The 13,756-nt window shown below is 37.9% G+C and overlaps 1 non-coding gene and 1 pseudogene across 1 annotated transcript; both read right to left on the reverse strand.

Moving 5' to 3' along the window:
- Window positions 1–2,230: 2,230 nt before the first annotated feature.
- Window positions 2,231–13,756, reverse strand: part of LOC122755029 — a 32,576-nt pseudogene continuing 21,050 nt past the window's right edge.
- On the reverse strand, window positions 8,413–8,518 carry LOC122727021. Its single transcript, XR_006353001.1, has one exon. It is a non-coding gene; the product is annotated as a U6 spliceosomal RNA (small nuclear RNA).

Below are 13,756 nucleotides of genomic sequence, written 5' to 3' on the forward strand. Positions count from 1 at the left end.
GAGAGATTTGCCTGGATACTATAGAGGTGAGGATAGAGGCCATAGGAGGCCAAGATGTAGAAAGGACAATGTGGTTCCAAAGCCCCTCCAGACCTTTTCAACTCAAGTTATATGTGTATCTGTCCTATCTACCTAGGAAATCTAAGCCTCTAGCTCAAATCTACTAGCATTTGAGAGGTATCATGTTTTAGTATCGAGAACCCTAGAAGAGTTGTCTTGAGATATATACTAGCCTAGGCTTTGGCCTTTACCATCTATGTCCCCCAACTGACAAATTCCTGGAAGAAATTGCCTTCATCTACTTATTATACTCCCTCACTGCCCACTTGCACTAAACTACCTACAATCTATCTTCTCCCAATACTGCTAAAAGTGCTTTATTAAAGATCACTAGTAACCATCTAATTGGCAAATCCAATAGCAATTTTTTGGGGGGGGGTTGGTTTGTTTTATTTTGAAGCCCAGTGTTTCCATTCTCTGCAGAATTGGCACTATCCCCTTCTGAATATATTCTCAATTGGTCAAAGTGATAGCTATTTTTTTCTTGCTCTCAATCATTACTCCTCTCTAACCTTTTGAGTTAGATACTTCTCTTCCTTAACCCCTTAAAAGTCAATATTCTTCCAAGGGCTTGTCCTATGCCTTCTATATTCTTTCACCTCGTAATCTCACTAACTTTCATTGCTTCAGCTCCTATCTTTACAAGATAGCCCTAAATCCATATCTCTAACCTTGGCTTCTCTTGTATTGTCTAGACATGTTTCCAAATGCCTTTAAGACATCTACTAACTGTTCTAGTAGTACCTGAAATTCAGTATGTCCAAAATTGAGTTTATCTTTTCTTTTAAATCTGCTTCTTTTTCTGACTGCAGTATTTCTGTTGGTTGCATCTTTGTTCATTCAATTTCCCATGCTCTTCTCCCTCTTCCTAACCTTACCAAATGATTGGTTCTAATTCCACAGTGTCTCTCGCATATGCCCCCCCCATTAGAAGATCCACTGCCACTGCCATTCTTTCAATGGCTGTATACAAAAAATATCCATTTCTCAATTTGTACCCTGAATCCATCACTTCTCTGTTATTAATAGAATGTTTAATCATCAGTTCTCTGGAATCGTGAATGATCAGTTTATTGATCATAGTCATCATAGCTTTCAAAGTTCATTGTCTTTTTGGCCGTGTTGTCATTACATAAATTGTTCTGGTTCTATTCATTTCATTCATCAGTTTAAAAAAGTGTTCAAAGTTGTTCTTTTTTATAATATTAATATTATAGCATAGGTTGTTATCCTGGTTCTGTTTACCTCACTCTGCATTAGTAAATATAAGTATTATCATGTCTCTTTGAAAGCATCTATAATCTTATTTCTTATAGTACAATAAAACTCCATTACATTCGTATACAGCAACTTATTTAGACATTCCTCAAATGGTGGCATATCATTAGTTTCTAGTTTTTTACCACCACAAAAAGAGCTTCTAGAAATATTTTTGTACATATAAGACCTTTTCCTCTTTCCTTGAACTCTTTGGGATATAGGCCTGGCAGTGAAATAGTTGAATCAAAAAAGACACAGTTTAGTAACTTTCAGTATAATTCCAAATTGCTTTCCAGATTGCTTCACCCTTTCACAGGTCTACCAACCATGCATCAAAATGTCTTCTTTCCCACAATCCCTCCAACATTTATCATTTTCCCTTGTCATCTTTGCCACTCTGATGCATGTAAGGTAGGATCTCAGAATTGCTTTAATTTGCATTTCTCTAATCATTAGTGAATTGGGACATATTTTTTCATAAGGCTCTAAAGTCAGGCATGAGCTGCATGTTAGGCCATTTTCAAAAATTTATTTATTTGATTGTTTTTTTGTTTGCCTATTTTTGCCACTGGCATTTTCTTAAATACAACCTAAATGGGGGGGGCGGGGAGGGGGGCTAGATATACTTCTGCCAAAATAACAGAGCCTATGAAGTAGATAAATAAACACCAAAGATCATGCAAAAACATTGAGTTCACATTTTGGGGTGAAGGGGAGTCCCCTGGGACTCCAATGGGGACTGCATGTACTGGACTGTATCAGGGGTTGTGGACCAAGGAAACCTGAATTAAACTGAGTCTCTGGTCTGCCTCTGGGCCCCTAAGCTGCCTCCCAAGCCCCAAGGAATTCTTAGGGACATTGCTGATTAACAGTCTTGGGGATAAGGGCAGCCAATGGGGAGGCTGCCTCATTAGTAGATTTCATAGACTATGGCTTTCTTATTCCCCAAGCTGGTGACAATGAACTGGTTGTCCACAGAGATGTCATAGCTCAAGAATAATGAGCATTCTTTTGAGTAGAAGATACTGTCTCCATAGGCATAGAGCAGGTTTCTTTTTAAGTGCTCACAATCATCTCCCATAGGAGGTGAACTTGAGGGTGAGGAAGCAGCTCTCAGACAGATATAGCTTGTCTGAGCTGCTGACATAGAAGATCTCTACAGTAATGTTCTCCATGCCCACCACCATCCAGTCAGTTGCCTGTGGGGCAGTTGTCCAAGTCTATGTGAGAGCTAGGGTCATGTTGTAGGAGCTCTCACTTTTCATGGAGGTCCCAGCAGTGAACAGTGTTGTCCAGGTTCCCATTCTACAGCTGTGCCCCCTCATTAGAGATGCACATGCAGTTGGCCCCATCTGTGTGGTACTGGAACTACCTGACCATGGCTTGCTTCTCCAGGTCCAAAATAACAATGTTGCTCTCACTGAAGCAGGAAAAGCAGACCTTGGCATCAGGACTGATGGCCAGGGCTTAAAAGGCAGATGCCAAGGATGTGAGCTCAGCTTTGATGCAGAAGGTGATGGCTGCCAGGTCCTAAATGGACAAGTTGCTGGCTTCCCCACACACAATCAGGCCCCACCCATCTGGCAGCAATTTGCAGAAACAAATGTAGTTATCTCAGGTCATGGAGTCAAGCTGTGCAGGGGAGTCTTAGTGTCTGGCTGGGCTATGTCCCACACCTTCACACAGCCTTTGCCCTCCATGCTGAATGGTGTTGCTGATGCTTACAGCACAGATGACTTTGCCATGGGCCATGATGTGCAGCTGTCAGGCATGCATAGGGATGCCAGTGCCCAGGAGGGCATCTGATGGGAAGGGCATTGGCTGCATTGGCCCATTAGCCGACACCTGGAATGAGTAAGTCAGTTTCCCTGAGGATCCACTGGAAAGATTAGTTGGGGAATGGCTCAAACTCTTATAAATTTGAATGAGTTCCTCATGTTTTGGAAATGAGGCTTCTATCAGAGAAACTTGCTGCAAAGATTCCCCCCCACCCCAGTTAATTGTTTCCCTTTTCATCTTAGCAATATTGGATTTGTTCATGCAAAACCTTTTAAACTTTGTGTAATCAAAATTATCCATTTTATTTTCTATGATCCTCTCTATCCCTTGTTTGGCCATGAACTATTCTCTTGTTCATAGAAAGTTCTGATGGATATTTTTTTACATATTTCTCTAATTTGTCTATCATGTGACATCTTATATCTAGATCTCATACTCATCTGGAGCTTATGTTAGTATAAAGTGTAACATGTCAGTTGAAATCTCATTTCTTCAATATATCTGTCCAATTTTCCAGAAGTTTTTGCCAAATGATAACTCCTTGTCCCAGTAGTTTGGGTGTTTCTAATTATTGAATACCAGGGTACCAGACACATTTGCTTCTGTGGGTTTTGTACTTAGTCTATTTTATTGATTTCAATCTCTCTATTTTTTTTTTGGTGAGGCAATTGGGGTTAAGTGACTTGCCCAGGGTCACACAGCTAGTAGGTGTTAAGTATCTGAGGCTGGATTTGAACTCAGGTCCTCCTGAATCCAGGGCTGGTGCTCTATCCACTGTGCCACCTAGCTGCCCCATCAATCTCTCTATTTTTTAACCAGTACCAAACTGTTTTAATAATTACTGCTCTGAAGTACACTTTGAGTTTTGGCACTGGCAGGATCCCTTTGTTCCCATCTCTTTTAATTATTTCTATTGAGAATTGACTTTTCTTTATTTCCATATGAATTTTACTTTTTTTCATTCTAAAAATAATCCTTTGGTAAAGCAAAAGAAAAGAAAATGATGTAATAACAAGAAGAAACAAAATTATCACTTTTTGTAGATGATATGATGGTATACTTATAGAACTCTAAATAGTCAAATAAAAATTAATTGAAATAATAATTTTAGCAACCTTGCAGGATATAAAATAAATCTACACAAATCATTGGGATTTCTAGAAAATGTTAATAAAACCCAGTAGGAAGAGATAAAAAGAGAAATTACATTTAAAATAATTATAGAATGCAAATACTTTGGGGGTCTATCTTCCAATATACATACAAAGATTATATAAATACAACTAGAAACTGTGTACAAAAATAAAGACAGACCTAAATAATTTGGAAAATATTAATTGTTCATGGGTAGGATGAGGCAATACAATAAAAATAACAATGGTATCTAAATTAATTTACTTATTCCATTGTTTTCAATGCATGGTGGTCTATTTCTGCTCATGCATTTCCTGGATCATTTATTTTATCTATTTCTTAAATGCAAGTCATTATTAGCAATATGGTGCACTCATTGTACATTCACTGTGTTTCTTCTTTGTCCTTTGGCCTGGCCTCAATTGTAATTCTCCAGAGATTATAGAGTTCCATGATTCATTCATAGCCATAGAGTATTACCAGAAGAATATTAATATAAAAAGATCAGTCTGTTGTCAGAGAATAGCTTGTAATCATTGAATATGCTATATAATTTCCCTAATACAACCCAGCCTACTCCATTCCTTATATTCCTACCTCATGGGTTTATTGTAAGGAAATTGCTTTATGAATCTTGAAGTGTGCTACAAATATCAACTAATATTATTAAATCCTAATATATTAGAAACATGAATCCCCTACTAAATTCTCACTTTAATGCCTCATTGGTCAATTCAAGAATACTGGGTTCTCAAAGGCTATACTTGTGAAGCCCAAGATCTTTTAGGCTTTACCAAGATAGAAAAGCTTCATGTGGAGACCCTGTGATATATTCAGTGTTTCTCATTTGAGGACCAGCCAAGTTTAGATAGGTTATCCCCCAAAGATTGGCTACAGAATGTTGATTTTTTTTGGTCATATAAATTCATGGAAACCATAAATTACTAGGATAATGAGTAATGATAATCTTCCATGATAAAGGAAGTCCCTATGCCAATAAAATCAATGGACCTTTTGAAAAAATATCATCCTTTTCTTGAACTTTGAGATAAATAAGTTGAGGACAAGTAAAATGAGCTAAAATAAATTGGATCTGGGATATATAACTTAAATTTAATATCAGGGAGCAAAACCATGTTAATTCTATGTATATTTTAAGGTACTATCAAAGACAGGATATTGAACTCTAAAAACTAGTTTCATGTGTTAATTTTTAGATGTTATTCTTATAGTAAAAGTTATAAGAATAAGCAAGTTGGGAAGGAAATTTTCAGGAGAAAGATGAGTTCACTTGTGGACTTGAATAGTTTTGAGTGATGTCAGGAAACGCAAGGTGAAATGTCTTATCATTAGTAATAGTTCTGGGAGTCGAGAGAGAGTTAGGATTAAAGACAGATTTGGGAATAAAGATATGATAACTTAAAATTAGAAACGAGATCAGGAAGGACAAGCAGAACAAGAGCAGTAAGGAGGAGAAGAAAGAGGGAAAGAGGAGAGGAAGAAGGAGGAGGAGGCAGAAGAGGAAGAGGAGAAAAGATTGTGTCTTGAATAATTCTCAGTATCTCAGTAAGGGGGTGAATATAGGCTTAAGTATGAACAGAATTGAAAGTTAATTAAAATAGTGCTCAAAAAAGAAATTATACCTAATCAAGTAAATTAGAAGTCACATTAAACATATGGTAAAAAAAATTATCATCAAAGAGATAAGATAGTAAAGAAGTACAGATGAACTCTATCCTAAAAACAGAAAATGTACCAGAGAGTCCTGACTAGGAAAGTCAAGAAAAAAATCATAAGGAATAATTTTTTCCAGCTCAGGTCATCACAGAGAGAAGAGACAGACTGAGAAATCTGTGGATGTTGGAGACATGGTTTATCCAGGAACTATCCAGGAATGTTCCACAAGGAACATTCCAAAACTAAACAAAAACATAGCTATTCACCAGAGTAAGAAAAGTTCCCAGACAAACACAGAGATGTGACCTTATGAAGAGTACAGGTCCAGGTGTCAACTGGCTAGTTTGGGATCAGAGATTTAGAGCTAACTGCAAAGGGGACCTGTGACTATGTATGGCATTTCAAATTAAGAAGCAGGCACTCACCATAGACTATGCTAAAAGGAACAAGTTCAGAAGCAAGCAGCAGCTGTTTGACTCAGACACCAAAAGTTAAATAAGATGGATGTCTCAGTTTTAGCCTATAGCCCAGTCTAAAACCTACAGAAGAATAAAGCAGGAAACCTAGACCAAAAGAGAAGCAGTAGTTCTGTCATTCTGAACCAGCAGTTTTCCAACTAACTGATAGTGAATGAATTCAGCAGCATTCTAGTAAGACTACAACCAGAGCCAAGTTTATAAATGTGTTGTTTGGATACAAAACCAGGTCAAGATCTTGCAAAGTTCAGACAAGGAAGACAGTAATCAGAGTTTGCCCTGGATCAGACTTTTGGAGCAGATAACACAAACCCAAAAGAAGACAATGAACCCAAAAGAAGACAATGACTTCAAAATATCTACAAGCAAAGCCTCAAAAAAAAAAGCACAGTTTGGGCGGAAGTTCAACCAGAATTCTAGGAAGAGAAAAAGCATGATTTTTTTAAAAAGGGAGGGGTTGAAAATATTTTTATAAATGAAATGAAAGTGCTATAAGGAAAAATGGAACAGAATTAGCAGCTTGGCACAAAAGATATAAAACCTTACCCAGGAAAAAAAATTCCCTGAAAATTAGAATGAACTAAATGGAAGCGAATGAATCTAGGAAACAACATGAAATATTAAAGTCAAAAGACTGCAGAAAAGAAAATGTGAAGTATCTCATAGCAAAAAAAAAAAAAAAACAAAACCACTGATCCCTCCACCCCCCCCAAAAAAAAAAAGATTGAGGGAAGATATTTTAAGAATCATTGGCCTACCAGAAAGTCATGAACAAAAAGGAGTCTAGGTATTAAATTTCAAGAAATTACAAAAGAAACTGTCCAAATCTCTTAGAACCAGAGGGCAAAGTAAAAAATAGAATGCGCCATTAACCTACTGAAAGAAACCACAAAATGAAAACTCACAGGAATATTATAACCAAAATCCAGTACTTGAAACTCAATGAAAAATTATTGTAAGCAGAAAGAAAGAATTCAAGTCCAAAGAAATCAGGATGATACAAAATTTAACAGCCTCTACTACAAAAGAACAGTGAGCTTGGCACATGATATTCCAGAAGGCAAAAATTGAGGTTTACAGCCAAGATAATTTAGCATAAAAACTCTTTAATGAAATAGAGGGCTTCTGGGGGCAGCTAGGTGACACAGTGGATAAAGCACCAGCCCTGGATTCAGGAGTACCTGAGTTCAAATCCGGCCTCAGACACTTGACACTTACTAGCTGTGTGACCCTGGGCAAGTCACTTAACCCCCATTGCCCTACAAAAAAAAAAGAAAAGAAAAGAAAAAAAAGAAATAAAGGGCTTCCAAGTATTCTGATGAAAAGACCAGTACTGTGTAGAATCTTTCAATACAAACACAGGAGTCAAAAGAAGTATAAAAAGGTAAACGTGGAAAAAACAATTATAAACTGAACAAAGATAAATCATTTACATTTTAATGTGAGGAGATGAAACATCTGCACCTTTGGATGGAAAGACCAATACATAGCATAACCAAATTATTTTACAGATGATATAACTGAAGAATAGGGAAGTTAAGTAACTGTCCATGGTCACATAGCCTATACCACCAGCAAGACTTGAAAGCATGTCTTTCTAACCCCAAAACCAGACATCTATCCATTATATCACATTGCTTCAGTTGTGACTCTCTTTAAAATTCCAGTGTTTCTAGAGATAATCACATTTGCATTGTAAGATTAATTGTATCACTCTGAGGCTTTACTATATATAAAAACTACACTTTGTCATATGATATACATGACTATGACTAACAGGATTGCATAATGGAGGAAGGAAAGGATTTGGAGTCAGGAAAACCTGAGTTCAACTTCTATCTCTGATATTTGTTGTATAATCATGGACAGATCATTCAATACCCCAACACCGCTCCAAAACTCTAAATTACAGATGAGTTTCTGACTTGAATCAGTGGAGAATATTTCCACATAGCAATTCTTCATATCATTGAGATCACGTGTGGAACATGAACTAGACAGATACTTAGATTGATGTTGTTTTTGTTTGTCCTTTATTCTTATCACAAATTTGTGTGTCATCTTTCACAGGGTCCATGCTAATCTTTTCTGTATCATTCCAATTTTAGTATATGTGCTGCCAAAGTGAGCATATTTTTCCTTTATTCTCAAAGAGGACCATGACATCAGGAGGTAATGTCATGACTTGCACTGAATTGGATTTAAGTGAGGAAGGGCTATTCAAGATCACCAATCTCACTCTCTCCTCCAGACTCATCTGAGTCCAGTGACAAGACACATATCAGGACATTTTAAAGCTATTGGGGTTAACCTGACTTGCCTAGGGTCATACAACTAGTAAATGTCTGAGGTGAGATTTGAACTCAGATTCTCCCAACTTCTGTGCCAGTGTTCTATCAACTGCACCACCTATCTGCCCTAGATACTTAGATAGTTATAGTTCAGACCTCCACATACCCATATGTATGGATATATCTTTATATATCTAGATATATTGAGAGAGAGACAGAGAAAGACAGAGAGAAAAATAAACCTAGAGAGAGGGGGTGAGAGAAAGGGGGAGAGAGACAGAGAGAGAAAGAGAGGGGCAGCTAGGTGGCACAGTGGATAAAGCACCAATCCCTGGATTCAGGAGGACCTGAGTTCAAATCCAGCCTCAGACATGAGACACTTACTAGCTGTGTGACCCTGGGCAAGTCATTTTTTTTTAAGTGAGGCAATTGGGGTTAAGTGACTTGCCCAGGGTCACACAGCTAGTAAGTGTCAAGTGTCTGAGGCCGGATTTGAACTCAGGTCCTCCTGACTCCAGGGCCGGCGCTTTATCCACTGCGTCATCTAGCTGCTGGGCAAGTCATTTAACCCTCATTGCCCCATAAAAAAGAAAGAAAGAAAAAGAAGAGACAGAGAGAGAAACCTAAACTAGAATACTGCTTTTTCCCATATATGACATTCTATCTCCCACCTTTATACCATTACCTTTATACAGGCTGTGAAATGCATTCCCTCCTTACTTTCATCTCTTATAATCCCTAGTTCAAATGCCATCTCCTGCACAAAGCTTTTTGTGATTTCCCCAGTTCAATTACTTTGTACAATTATTGCATGTGTGGATGTATTTGTGTATTTCTATTAACTTATCTATATATTCCCACTACTACCCAGTACAATGGAAGCTTCTCAAGGGCAGAGATGATTTCATTGTTATTTTTGTATCTTTAATGCCTAGAATGGTCCTTGTACTTATTAGGTGCCTAATAAATGTTTGTTGAATATATTCAATGTATAGAATGAATTATATATATTCATTCTCCTTACTCATTCAATATATATATTTATATATTCTCATACATACATATACATACAGATATATACATTATATATTTACATACACATATGTGTATATACATTTATGCACATATTTTATATGTATATGCACATACATATATCCATAAATTATAGAGACTTTTCTAAGAATGATAATAGTAAAATAGGGCCCTTATATTCTGAAATTTATCTTTCAAGTATAAATTCAATTTCAACTCAACAAAAATACCAGAACCAATTCTCCCTCCACCCCCACCCCAAACCCCATTAAAAGGCATAGGAAAGAAAGTAGGGGGAAAGGGAAACTATAAATTCGCAATAGGTTTCTGTGTGGATTTTTATGTTAGCAAACATTTGTTGAGTATTTAATCTGTACACTCTATTGGACAATGTATTATTATATGTGGCCATTGAGTCAAGAAGGAGACAAAAACTTCTCAGTATTATCCTATGGAGACAACATGTGGAAAACTATTCAGAATTGAGTGCCAAAAATATATAGACCAATTGGAAGGATCCAAAGAAGAATGACAAAAAACATTTAGAGGAACCAAGGGATACATTTTATAGGCATGGATTATAGAAACTAAAATTTGACTAAGTACCAACAAGGGAAAACAGTATTTTGTTTATACTACCCAAATGTTTTCTAATGAATTATTTAACATAATTGGAGGAGCCAAGGAAGAAAATTAAGGAAAGGAAAAGCTGTTCTGAAAGCATTGAGAGAAAGAGTAGTAATTTTGTCCCTTGTCCAATTTACAACCCTACTAACAAAACCGAGGGATTCATGAAGTATCTGTTATTTTGCATTCCTTAGATGTTGACAATATGAAAGACAGAATAGTGAAATGGAAAGAGCAATGCCTCTCAAGTCAAAAGACCTTGGTTTAAATTCTACCTCTGCCATTTACTTCCTGAGGGATTTTGGACAAGTCATAATCTCACTGAGTCTCAGTTTCCTTATCTGTAAAATGAGGGTATTAAACTAGAGCCTCTGAGGGGCGGCTAGGTGGTGCAGTGGATAAAACACCGGCCCTGGATTCAGGAGTACCTGAGTTCAAATCCGGCCTCAGACACTTACTAGCTGTGTGACCCTGGGCAAGTCACTTAACCCCCATTGCCCCACAAAAATAAATAAATAAATAAATAAACTAGAGCCTCTGAAATCCCTTCCAGCTCATCATTTCTGATGTTATAACTGTAAAATACAAAGTATATTAAGGTGACATTCCTTTTGCTCCTGAATAGAAATGCTAAGTTGTCAGGATAGGTAAATACATAGTTTGTAGAAGAAGGGCAAAGCATATTATTACAAGAATAACATGACAATTGAAAGAAAAGAAACCCCTCCTCATAAATTGAAACTTAAAATTCACAAAAGACTTTTAAAATGTCTACATTTTAATTGCCTACTCTCTACCCTCAAAGGATTTTTCTTTTAACCATTGTCATAATATTTCCCCTTCATTTCCTAACCATGAAAAGCAGACAGGAAATTAACTACATAAAGTCTCTCTTTCTTATCATATAACATCTATATACTGAAATCATTCTACGCTTTCAGGATGAGCTAACTGCACCAACCCTTTACTGAGCAGGGAGGTTCCAAAAAGGAGAGCTTGGTGTAATAGAGGAATCACTGAATTAGAGTCAGGAAGACCTGGACTTGAATCCTGACACACTTAATAGTCATGTCAGATTAAGTAAACTAGCATTTATTAAGCAGCTACTATGAGCCAAGCAGTATGCTAAACACTGGTGACACAAAGCAAGGCAAAAGACAATCCCTACCCTCTAGGAGCTCACAGTCTAATATGGGAAACAACATGCAAACAGCTATTTATAAACAAGATATATACCAGATAAAATGGAGATAATTGCAGAGGGAAGGCCTTAGAATTAAGGGGAACCAAGAAAGGCTTCTTTTAGAAGGTGAGATTTTAGCTGATACTTGAAAGAAGCATAGAAGCCAAGAGGTAGAAATGAAGAAGCAGAGAATTCCATGCAGAAAACATCCAGTGAAAATAAACACGCTGGATACCTTATGATGCTAAGCAAGTAACTTAATATCTCTCGACCTCAGTTTTCTCATGTATAAAAAAATTAGGGAGCCTGAATTCAGTGGCCTCTAAGGTCCTTTCTAGCTCTATGATCGTATGATTCAAAAAAAAAAAGGCTTCCAAACAAACAAGTCAAAAACCTCTTGACAAAGTTTTTCCTTTGTTCTGATTTCATTGAATTCAAGTCAGAAAGAGCAAGTAAACCATGTAAGGTTTCTTTCATTATTTCATTTTGTGCTAACTGTGAGAATATTATTAGAGAGCATGGGTCCCAGCATCTGGAAGTTACCTCACAATTCATGGACTGCCTTCAAGTCATGTCAATCAATGGACTTAAATGCTACCAGCCAATTAGCTTGGAGCTGTGTGTGGGGACCGCCCCTCTTCCTGTCTGGCAGGGAGCTTCCACTCGAGGAGACTCAGGATCAGGCTCTTTCATTCAGGAACAAGCTCATGGTGGCAGAAGAAGCAGACCAGGGTAGACAGGTTTCCTATATTTCTGAATTTCACATGTTCTCTCTTTACTCTTTAATAAATGCTTAATGCCCAAAGACTGGTGCTAAAACTTCTAATTTAAGGCAACCGCAGATTTAGTTTAACTCGTCACATAACCAAGTCTCAGTCATTGCAAACCCTGGTGACTAGGAATGCCTGAGCAAGCAAATTCATGGGAATAGAATAGGCAACTAAGGAGTTTCCCCAACAACAGGAATCTGGGAATTCCAAACAGGAATTCCAGGTAGGCAAATGGACAATGTGAAGAAGTAATGGGGAGCCAACATGGTGGAAGAAGAGCCAAGATGGCAGAGAAAAGGCAGTGAGCTCTCGAACTCATGAGACGATCACTCCAAAAAACATCAAAATAATGCCATAGGACAATGCCTGGAGCAGCAAAACCCACAGAAGAATCTGCTGAAATCATCTTCTAACCAAGAACAGCTTGGAAGGTTAGAAGGAGGGAGCTGCTGTACTGATACAAGAGTGGAGCCGAACTCCACAGTCACCCTAACACAGATCCAGTCCCAGGAAGGCCTCACCAGAGAAGGAGACCCCCAAAGCCTCTGAATTAGCTGAAGCACCAGTGTCATCTGGAACTAAGCTCACAGTCTAGTGAGAGGGCTGAGCTCTTGGCAGGGGGAACACTACAGGGGTCTATGCTGATGCTGAGGCAGAACTTGGGTTTTTTACCCCTGCTGGGAACCAGGAGGTAGGCTTGAGTAGCAGGGGCCCAGGTGGGGGAGGGGCACAGGTTCATCAGAGCTGACAACCACAACACACAAAGCTGGTTGATTAGCAAGTTGGTCCGGGGTCATCTACAGACCAGGGAACAGGCCGGGTGAGTGAAGAACCTGATCCTCCTTAAATCATAACACCTGGGACTTCTGAAGCTTGGGATACTGCAGCCTAGAAACAGTGCCCCACTTTAAGGAGCTAAAAGCTAAGTAAGAGAAAGGCAAGATGAGCAGACAGAGAAAGGTGAGGACAATAGAAAGTTTCTTTAGTGACAAGGAAGATCAAGGTGCACCCTCAGAGGAAGATGTCAACATCAGGGCCCCTATATCTAAAGCTTCCAAGAAAAGTATGAATTAGTCTCAGGCCATAGAAGCACTCAAAAAGGACTTTGAAGTTAGAGAGGTAGAGGGGAAAAAATGGAAAGAGAAATGAGGGTGATGCAGGAAAGACATGAGAAAAAAGTCAACATCTTGAAAAGCCAAATGGAAAAGCACTCTGATGAAAATAATTGCCTAAGAATTAGGATTGAACAAATGGAAGCCAGTGACTTTATGAGAAACCAAGACACAATAAAACAAATCCAAATGAATAAAAAAATAGAAGGCAATGTGAAATATCTTCTGGGAAAAACTGCTGACCTGGAAAATAGTTCCAGGAGAAATAATTTGAAAATTATTGGTCTACCTGAAAACCATGATCTATGAAAGAACTTAGACATCATCTTCTAAGTTATTCTCCGGGGAAATTGCC

The sequence above is a fragment of the Dromiciops gliroides genome, chromosome 4 (genome assembly GCF_019393635.1).
Source record: "Dromiciops gliroides isolate mDroGli1 chromosome 4, mDroGli1.pri, whole genome shotgun sequence".
In the NCBI taxonomy this organism is placed as follows: domain Eukaryota; kingdom Metazoa; phylum Chordata; class Mammalia; order Microbiotheria; family Microbiotheriidae; genus Dromiciops; species Dromiciops gliroides.